This window comes from Canis lupus, chromosome 13 (genome assembly GCF_048164855.1).
Source record: "Canis lupus baileyi chromosome 13, mCanLup2.hap1, whole genome shotgun sequence".
Lineage (NCBI taxonomy): Eukaryota > Metazoa > Chordata > Mammalia > Carnivora > Canidae > Canis > Canis lupus.
Genome location: NC_132850.1, coordinates 17,408,254 through 17,418,696, shown reverse-complemented (window position 1 = coordinate 17,418,696; position 10,443 = coordinate 17,408,254).

Sequence of the window (10,443 nt, the reverse complement as noted above, 5' to 3'; positions counted from 1 at the left end):
AGCAATTTTATGCAAAATCCAAGTTTATGCAATAGAGGAAGGTTGAATGCTTGGACAAGTCAGACTGACCTGAAATTTTACCTTAAAAAATTTGTCTTTGGGGGCTCCTACGTGGCTCAGTCGGTTATGCAACTGCCTTCAGCTCAGGTCGTGATCCCAAGGGTCCCGGGACCCAGTCCCTTACCCAGGTCCTGCTCAGTGGGGAGTCTACTTTACCCTCTTCCTATGCCCCTCCCCTGCTTATGCCCTCTCTCTTTCTCACATTCTTTCTCAAATATATTAAATCTTTTTTTTTTAAGATTTTGTTTATTTATTCATAGAGACATGCACAGAGAGAGAGAATGAGAGAGAGGCAGAGACACAGGCAGAGGGAGAAGCAGACTCCATGCAGGGAGCCCGATGTGGGACTCGATCCTGAGTCTCCAGGATCACGCCCTGGACTGAAGGCAGTGCTAAACCGCTGAACCACCGGGGCTGCTCAATATATAAAATATTTTAAATTTTTTGTCTTTTTCCTGATTTTTACCAGTGTAGAATATAAAATAAACATGCATTTTAGTTTATTTGATTTTTTTTTTTTTTTTAAGAATTTAAGAGAGCGAGAATGTGTGCATATGCTGCGAATGGGGCCAGGGGCAGAAGGAGAGAGAGAGAGAATCTCAAGCAGACTCCGCACTGACCACAGAGCCCAAAGCTGGGCTCAATTTCATGACCCCAAGATCATGACCAGAGCTGAAACCAAGAGTTGAATGCTCAACCGACTGAGCCACCCAGGCACCCCTAGTTTGTTTGTTTGTTTCTTTTTTTTTCCTAGTTTAATTTTTAAGATTCGTTTTCCTTTTCTCAGGAAGACAATTGGTGGGCTGAACATCCCTCTGCCACTGTTGTTCCTGGTATAGCCTCAATCATCTTTATTATAACTTTTACTTTTATGGAGTATCTAGGTCCTGCTTCAGAGAGGGAACAGGGAGGCAGGACACTGAGTACCATCCATCATTTACAAATAATGGAGGAGAGTAGGAAGAAAGGCAGGCAGGGGCAAAGGGTCCTGTCCTAAAAGGAAACTACCCTTAGAAAGAAAAAGTCAAAAAAAAAAAAAAAGAAAAAAAGAAAAAAAGAAAAAGTCCCCATCCCGTTATAGCTATTGTACACCACCCTGGAAGGAGCCCTCCACCCTTTCCCACATGAACAACTACCTGGTAGGCAGATGAGCATGTGGACAAAAACCTGATGAGGTGACAGTTTCCTGGAGGGTTAATCAGATTAAAACAGCCCACCAATATTCTCATAGAAACCCAACCAGTAGACTTGAAATTCCGGTGGCAACCCTTTCAGGTCTACTCCTTCTTTGGGAGCTTTGTACTATTGCTCAATAAATGCCCATCCCTTTTCATCTGTTCTACCTCTTCATTTGTCAAAGCAGTGGGATGAAGAACTGTAGGCACTAAAAGAAAAGAAATCCTGAAATACAAGTATTTTATCAAATTCTTTCAGGTGCCTGGACCCAATTCCAATACTTCTGTGTGTAAGGATTTAGTCCTACAAGATTATCCCCCAACCCCAACCTGAGAGGCCAGTTGCCAAGTCCATAATGGTTACCTGTACTTCTGACAGACTGGCTATAAATCAGAGGTCCCACAATCCCTTCCTTGGGTTCAATTAATTTGCTAGAATGGCTCACAGAACTTAGAGGAAAGCATTTTACTCACTGGATCACCAGTGTATTGTAAAAAGGATAAAAACTCAGGAAGAGCCAGATGGAAAAGATGCACAGGGCAAGCTTCCATGCCCTCTCCAGGCATGCTGCTCTCTCCAAATATCCATGTGTTTGCCAACCCAGAAGCTCTCTGAGCCCAGGCCTTTTGGAGTTTTATGGAGGACTCATTACATAGGCATAAGTGATTAAATCATTGGTCATTGGTGATTGAGTCAACCTCCAGGCTCGGTCCCCTTCCAGGAAGTCAGGGGGATGGAACTGAAAGTTTCAACCCTCTGACCACAATGGTTATTTCCTCGAGGACCAGCCCCCATCCTTAGGTGGTCTAGGGGCTTTTACAAAAGCTGCTTTATTAACATAACAAAGACACCTCGATCACTTCCTTTAATTAAGAAATTCCAAGGGTTTTAGGACCTCTAGGTCACAAGTAGGAGGAAAACCAAATATATATATATTTTTTACTGTAAATCATAGCATCACACAAGCCAACAGAGTTTGTATGAGCACATGAAATAATCCCCCACTGCCATACACCTCCCTTCTACATCTTCTTAAAATGATCATTAAAATGACACAAAGGTTTAACTGCTGTGTAACAAAAATAAGAAACAAAGCTAGGTATATACTATACTTGGTGACCAATGTTTGAGCATCTTATCTTACTTAGATATTATCCAGGCATCTAAAAATCATTACTTAATATTTATCCTTGGTTTTGGAGTTAACTAAGGATCTTGGGAATTTTATTTAAGTGGACGTATTACAGAACCTAATTACTGTTGATATCCAAAAGTTTGTCAGAATTGTACTTCAATTTAATGGAACATACTATTTCATGTTTTTAAAATCCTTTTTAAAAACAGCTTTGTTGGGCAGCCCAGGTGGCTCAGCGGTTTGGTGCGGCCTTCAGCCCAGGGTGTGGTCCTGGAGACCAGGAATCATGTCCCATGTCAGCTCCCTGCATGGAGTTTACTTCTCCCTCTGCCTGTGTCTCTGTCTCTCTCTGTGTGTCTCTCATGATTAAATAAATAAAATCTTCAACAACAAAAAAAACCCCAGCTTTGTTGAAAGGCATCTGGGTAGCTCACTAAGCATCCAGCTCTTGGTCTCAGCTCAGGTCTGGATCTCAGGGTCATGAGTTCAAACCTAATTTCGGGCTCTGTGGTGAGGGCTCCAGGCTGGGTTTGGAGACTACTTGAAAAAAAAAATTTTTTTAAATTAATTAATTAATTTTTTAAACTTTTTTTTTTTTAAAGATTTTATTTATTTATTCATGATAGTCACAGAGAGAGAGAGAGAAAGAGAGAGGCAGAGACACAGGCAGAGGGAGAAGCAGGCTCCATGCACCGGGAGCCCGACGTGGGATTCGATCCCGGGTCTCCAGAATCACGCCCCGGGCCAAAGGCAGGCGCCAAACCGCTGCGCCACCCAGGGATCCCTAAACTTTTTTTTTAATTAAAAAAAAATAAAGACAGCTTTGTTGGTACCATGCAACTCACCCATTTAAGGTATATGATTCAATGGTTTGGGTATATTACATTATTAATTTTTAAAAATTGTGGTAAAATATATCTAACATATGAATTGCCATTTTTATGCACATTTTTAAAATGTACAATTCAGTGGCATTAATTGCATTCACAATGTTGTTTAGTCATCAGCACTATGTCCACAATTTTTTATCAGTCCCTCCAAAGACTGTAACTGTTAAGCAGCAATTTCCCATTCCCCTTCAACCCCAGCCCCAGGTAGCATCTGGTCTACTTTCTTTCAGTATGACATTGCCTATATTAGATATATAAGTGGAAGCATGCAACATTTGTCCTTTTGTGTTTGGTTTCTTTTACTTATAATGTTTTCAAGGTTCATTTATGTTGTAGCAAGTATCAGAATTTATTTCTTTTGGACAACCCTCTTGGCTCCCCTCCCTCTTTGGGAGATTTGTACTCCATCATTCAATAAACTTTACTATCACTGAATAAACTTTGTTTTGCTGCCCACCAAAAAGAAGAAGAAGAAGAAGAAGAAGAAGAAGAAGAAGAAGAAGAAGAAGAAGAAGAAGAAGAAAAGAAGAAAGAAAGAAAGAAGAAAGAAAGAAAGAAAGAAAGAAAGAAAGAAAGAAAGAAAGAAAGAAGAAAAAGAATTTATTCCATTTTTATGGCTGAATAATATTCCATTGCATGCACATCACATTGCTTATCTACCCATCCTTTGATGGATGCTTGGGTTGTTTTCATCCTTTTGGGTAAGGTGAATAACTGCTATGAACATCAACAATGTACAGGCATCTCTCTGAGTCAGTCCTGCTTTTATTGATTTTAAATATCATACGGCAGTGCTGTTCGTATGGTTCCATATGCATCTGTCCTCCTTTTTACCAGCATGTAATTGGAAAAATCTATTGCTCAGTGATACCCATCCCTGGAATATTATACTTGAGAATCAGTCTCATTTCGTTGGGCAAACCTGATTAAGGAGCAAGGGTTTCATTTCTTATGTGTAAGCAAATCCCATAAAGCCATCCCAGGATCCTGAAGAAGCATCTTACCTGCTCTATGGTTTATAGTGGTACAGCCTTTTAGGTAGCAAGGAAGGTCACTTCCTGCCATAGCAAACCTCAGCATATTTGGGGAACCTTGAAAAGAAGGGATTCACCACATTGATAGCTACTATAGGTAAAACATAGCAGAAATAAATTTTGGGGGTTTCCTAGCCATGCAATGGAAGAGCAAATAATAAAAGTCTTTAAAAGTTGAATCCTAGGTTCTTTATGAAATCTCTGGACAAAGGTAACTTCGCTGGCCTGAGTAGGTGCTCAGTATCATGTTGCCCTAGATCTGTTGACAAGGCTACAAGAAGGCTTACTGCTGCTTGACGTAAATGAATCAGGCCAAACACTGTAAGGCCAGAGTTTTGCCATGATCAAGAATAATCTTTGGAGAACAGTTATGATCACAACAGGAGTTAAGAAAAATCATATCAAATTGGTAATAAGGCAAAAGGATGACTACATATCTTTTTTAAAAATTTTTCCTGGGCAGCCCTGGTGGCTCAGTGGTTTAGTGCTGTCTTCAGCCCAGGGTGTGATCCTGGAGACCTGAGATCAAGTCCCATGTCAGGCTCCCTGCATGGAGCCTGCTTCTCCCTCTGCCTGTATCTCTGCCTCTCTTACTCTCTCTCTCTGTCTCTCATGAATAAATAAATAAAATATTTTTTTAAAAAGTTTTTCCTTAAACCTCTTATTTTGAAATAATTTTCAATTTTCAGAGAGTTTCAGTTATAGTGCAAAGTGTTCTCATATACCTATCACCCAGCATCTCACAAGGTTAATAGCTTATGTAACCAAGTACATTTTTTTTTTTAGTTTTTTTAAAGTTAATATTTTATTCTTGAAAGCTATAAAGGTAAATAGCCCAGTTCTTCCTCAAGCTTCTATTTCATTTACTGATTATATTATTCTTTTAAAATTTTTCTATTATTTCATATTCATATAATTACATTTAAATTCATATCACTCTAATTTCTTATTATTCTATTTATAAATCCAGAAAACGTTATTAACCCCTTTAAGGTGGCTTTTATAATTCCATACACTTCTTTAAGTTTTAATTGCACATATAGAATAACATTCTCAGTTATCTTTTCTTGATTGGTTTTTCTAAGGGTTGATCAATTCTTTTTTTTAAATTGATTTATTTAAGCTATCTGTACACCCAACATGGGGTTTGAACTCACAATCCCGAGATCAAGAGTCACATGTTCCACTGACTGAACCAGCTAGGTTCCTCAGGGTTGATCAATTTTATTAATAAAAAATTTATTTTTTAAGATTTTATTTATTTATTCATGAGAGATGCAGAGAGAGGCAGAGACACCGGCAGAGGGAGAAGCAGGCTCCCCCCAGGAGCTGACTCCTGAGCCAAAGGCAGATGTTCAACCACTGAACCACCCAGGCTCCCCTCCCCCCCAATTTTTTTTATTAATCATTTTGAAACATCAGTTTGGGCTTGTTGCTTTCCGTTGTTTTATGCTTTTTCTCTGTTTCATTATTTCTGACTTTTTCATTATTTCTTTTCTTCAACTTTCTATTTTTTCCCCAGCTTTATTGAGATATAATTGACACACCACATTGTATAAGTTTCAGGTATAAACATGATAATTTAAAAAAATAATAAAAAAATAAACATGATAATTTGATACCTATATATATTGCAAAATGATTACAACCACTGTATTTTTTTTTAATTTTTATTTATTTATGATAGTCACAGAGAGAAAAAGAGAGAGAGGCAGAGACATAGGCAGAGGGAGAAGCAGGCTCTATGCACCGGGAGCACGATGTGGGATTCGATCCCGGGTCTCCAGGATCGCGCCCTGGGCCAAAGGCAGGCGCCAAACCGCTGCGCCACCCAGGGATCCCACAACCACTGTATTAACACCTCAGTCACCTCATATAATTAATTACCTTTGTGTGTGTCTGTGATGAAAACATTAAGATTTAGTTTCAGTGCAATTTAAATGTATAATTAAGTATTGTTAACTGTAGTCACCATGCTGTATATTAGATCCCCAGAACTCATTCATCTTTTTTTTTTTTTTTTTTTTTTATGATAGTCACAGAGAGAGAGAGAGAGAGGCAGAGACACAGGCAGAGGGAGAAGCAGGCTCCATGCACCGGGAGCCCGACGTGGGATTCGATCCCGGGTCTCCAGGATCGCGCCCTGGGCCAAAGGCAGGCGCTAAACCGCTGCGCCACCCAGGGATCCCTAGATCCCCAGAACTCATTCATCTTATAACTGAAACTTTGTACCCTTTGACTGACTTCTCTCCACTTCTCCCCACCTCCACCCCACTCAAGGCCATTGCAACCACCATTCTACTCTGAGTTCAGCTTTCGTAGATTCCACATACAAATGAGATCATACGGTATTTGTCTTTCTCTGTCTGACTTACTTCACTTAGCAGAATGCCCTCAAGATCTAGCCATGTTGCAAATGGCAAGAATTCCTTTTTTATGGCTAATACACATAACATATATAATGTTACATAATAATAACAAATTACATGTGATAATATACATAATAACATATGCACCATATAATGTGTGTGTGTGTGTGTGTGTGTGTATTCTGTGTATTGTGTATTGTTGGATGGAATGCTTCGCATATGTCTATTGGTTCCATTTGGTCTAAAGTGTAGTGTAAGTCTAATGTTTACTTACTGATTTTCTATCTGGAGAGTCTGTCCATTGTTGAAAGTGGGATATTGAATTCTCCCACAATTGTATTGTTGCTTATTTCTCCCTTTAGATCTGTTGATATTTGCTTTTAATTCTCTGGGCTTCATTAACTAGTTTCATTTCTGTCTTAGCAGGTTGGGCTGCTATAACAGAGTACCCTAGACTAGGTGGCTTATAAAGAACTAAAATTTCCAGCATCCCTGGGTGGCTCAACCGTTTAGCGCCTGCCTTCGGCTCAGGGCATAATCCTGGGGTCCTGGGATCGAGTCCCACATTGGGCTTTCTGCATGGGGCCTGCTTCTCCCTCTGCCTGTGTCTCTGCCTCTCTCTCTCTCTCTGTGTCTCTCATGAATGAATAAATAAAATCTTAAAAAAAAAAAAAAAAAAAAAGGAACTAAAAGGTTGGAAGTCTAGGGTCAGGGTGCCAGCACAGCCAGATTCTGGTGAGAAATCAAGTGAGGGAGCTTGCTGAGGTACTTTTTATAAGGGCACTAATCCCATTCATAATGGTCCCAGGCTCATGACCAAATTACCTCCCCAAAGGTTCCAACTCCTAATACCATCACCTTTCAACATATGAATTTGGGGGGATCACATTTAGTCCACAACAGTCTCTTATTTAGCAAACTTACTAAAGTATCCCCTTCCTATGAAATCATGTAAATCTCTGTTCCTAAAATGCCCTTTGAATCAGCTTTCCAAACCTTCTGATTAATGAGTTAACATTTTAAAAATTCTACTTTGAAAAAAAAACTTTTAAAAAATTCTACTATGATAGAATTAGCATGAATCTGGGGTTGAGGGTTGAGATGACATTCCTGAGAAATTAAGATATGCTCTATAGTTATATAATTTGACAATCCAGAAAGCCCCCTAGTCTTTTTTTCCTTTCCTTTCCTTTCTCAAAAAAACCCCAGTAATGACTATCATGTACTTGGTTCCCAGGTTTGCCAAATCTTAGCATTTACAATTTTTAAAAAAGATTTTATTTATTTATTTATGAGAGACACAGAGAGAGAGAGAGGCAGAGACACAGGCAGAGGGAGAAGCAGGTTCCCTGCAGGGAGCCCGATGTGGGACTCGATCCCGGGACTCCAGGATCACGCCCTGGGCCGAAGGCAGGGGCTAAACCACTGAGCCACCCAGGCTGCCCCTGCATTTACAATTTTTGCCCCAGATTCCTTTTTTTAATCTTTTTAAAAATTTAAAATCAATTAATTAACATAGAGTATTGTTAGTTTCAGAGGTAGAGTTTAGTAATTCATCAATTGCATATAACACCCAGTGCTCATTACTCAAGTGCCCTCCTTAATGCCCATCACCCAGTAACTCCATCCCCCCACCCACCTTCCCTCAAGCAACCCTCAGTTTGTTTCCTAGAGTTAAGAGTCTCTTATGATTTATTTCCCTCTCTGATTTCATCTTATTTTATTTTTCCCTCCCTTTTCCTATGTTCATCTGTTTTCTTTCTTAAATACTGCATGAGTGAAATCATACAATACTTGTCTTTCTCTGATTGGCTTATTTTGCTCAGTGTAACACCCTGTAGTTCCTTTATGTTGTTGTAAATGGCAAGATTTCAATTTTTTTTTAAGATTTCAATTTTTGATGGCTGAGTAATATTCCATTGTATATACATACCACATCTTCTTTATCGGTTCATCTATTGTTGGACATTCCCCAGATTATTTTTTTAAAGATTTTATTTATTTATTTATTCATTCAGAGAGAGAATGAGAGAGAGAGAGAGAGAAGCAGAGACACAGGCAGAGGGAGAAACAGGCTCTATACGGGGAGCCCGATGTGGGATTCAATCCCAGGACCCTAGGATCACGCCCTGGGCTGAAGGCAGGTGCTAAACTGCTGAGTCATCAGGGCTGCTCCCCAGATTACTTTAAAGAGGAAAAAATAGTACCCACATTTTTGAAACTACTTAAGTACTTCTCTTGAATCTACTTCCTTACTCTCTCCTCCCTCCTGCTCCTAGAAACCACTATCTTAAATTAAGTATTTTTCATTCTTATGAGTTTTTATATCTTTATTATATATGTCCATAAACGATATCTAGTATTATTTTGTATGTTTTGAAACTATGTATAAATGTTATCCTATTGTATGAACTCTTTTTTATCTTTGAGTCTATATTTTTATTTTAAAAAACTTGCTTTTTTTCTTTGAGCTTACATTTTTATAAATAAACTATTTGGGAGTCATTTAAACTTCAGAAGAGTTGCAAAGGTAGTTCAGAGAGTTACTGTATACCCTTCACTCAGCTTCCCCCAATGGTAGCATCATACATAACTGTGGTATATCTGTCAAAACTAACAAACACTGGTAAAAGGCTACTAACTAAACTATAGACTTTTTATATATATATTTCACTAGTTTTTCCACTAATGTCCTTTTCCTGTTCTAGGATCCAACTCAGGGTACCACATTACATTTAGCAGTTTGCATTTTTAAGATTTACGATGATACATCGTATTCTTATTCATTCTACTTGAATTAGAATTCCACTGTTTTACTATAACACAATATGTGTAGTTTTGTTTTTTGTTTTTTGTTTTTTAAATTAATTGATTGGTTGATTGATTTCATAGAGAGGGAGAACACAAGTGGGAGGGGGCAGAGGGAGAGAGAGAATCTCAAGCAGACCCTGAATTGAGCTCAGAGCCTGTCGTGGGGCTCCTCTCATGACCACGAGATCAGGACCTGAGCCGAGACCAAGAGTTTCATGCTAAACTGACTGTACCACCCAAGTGTCCCCACACAGTGTGGTTTTATTCTCCTACTGGTAGATATTTAGACTATTTCCAAGTTTCTTTCACTGTTATAAATGGGTACAATCCTTGTACCTTTGTCCTTAATCTTTATACTGGCAGGAAACAGAGAGAAAGCATCTCTCTGCAACTTATGGTGAAGTCCAAGGCTGTATCTTCAAAATCTGGCTCTGACTTTCTTCTCTGACCTCAGCACCCCCAGCCAGTCCTCCAAGTTCATGACCTCTCCCATGTTTTCTAACCTGCCATGTGCTTTCCCGTTTCCCAGCCTTGCCTTTTCTCATCTTCTCCCTCACCCCACTGCCAGCCTCAGCAGTGTGTTAGAAGGTTGCACTAATTAAAACCCGAATGGGATCAGTATGGGGTGAGGAACAATTATGTTACTAAAAATGTGGGGTTTTTTTGTTTGTTTGTTTGTTTGTTTGTTTGTTTGATAATGCCACAGACTAAAACCACACTGAGGCACATAAAAGCGAAGGTAGCAAAAGTGAAGGTGGTGAAGAGGAAGGCAGGCATGCCCTGCCAGGGGGCTTATGAGGTCAGCACCAAGGGAGTGTGTTCAACCAAACAGGCAGGAAACCCAGAGAGTGATGACCATAGACAAGTGCCTTTCTGGGGGTCAAGGAGGAGTAAGGACACAAGCAAAAGGCAACAGAGAATTTCATTGGTGTGTTTGAATGCCATGAGGTCACAGTCAGGGCAGGGCA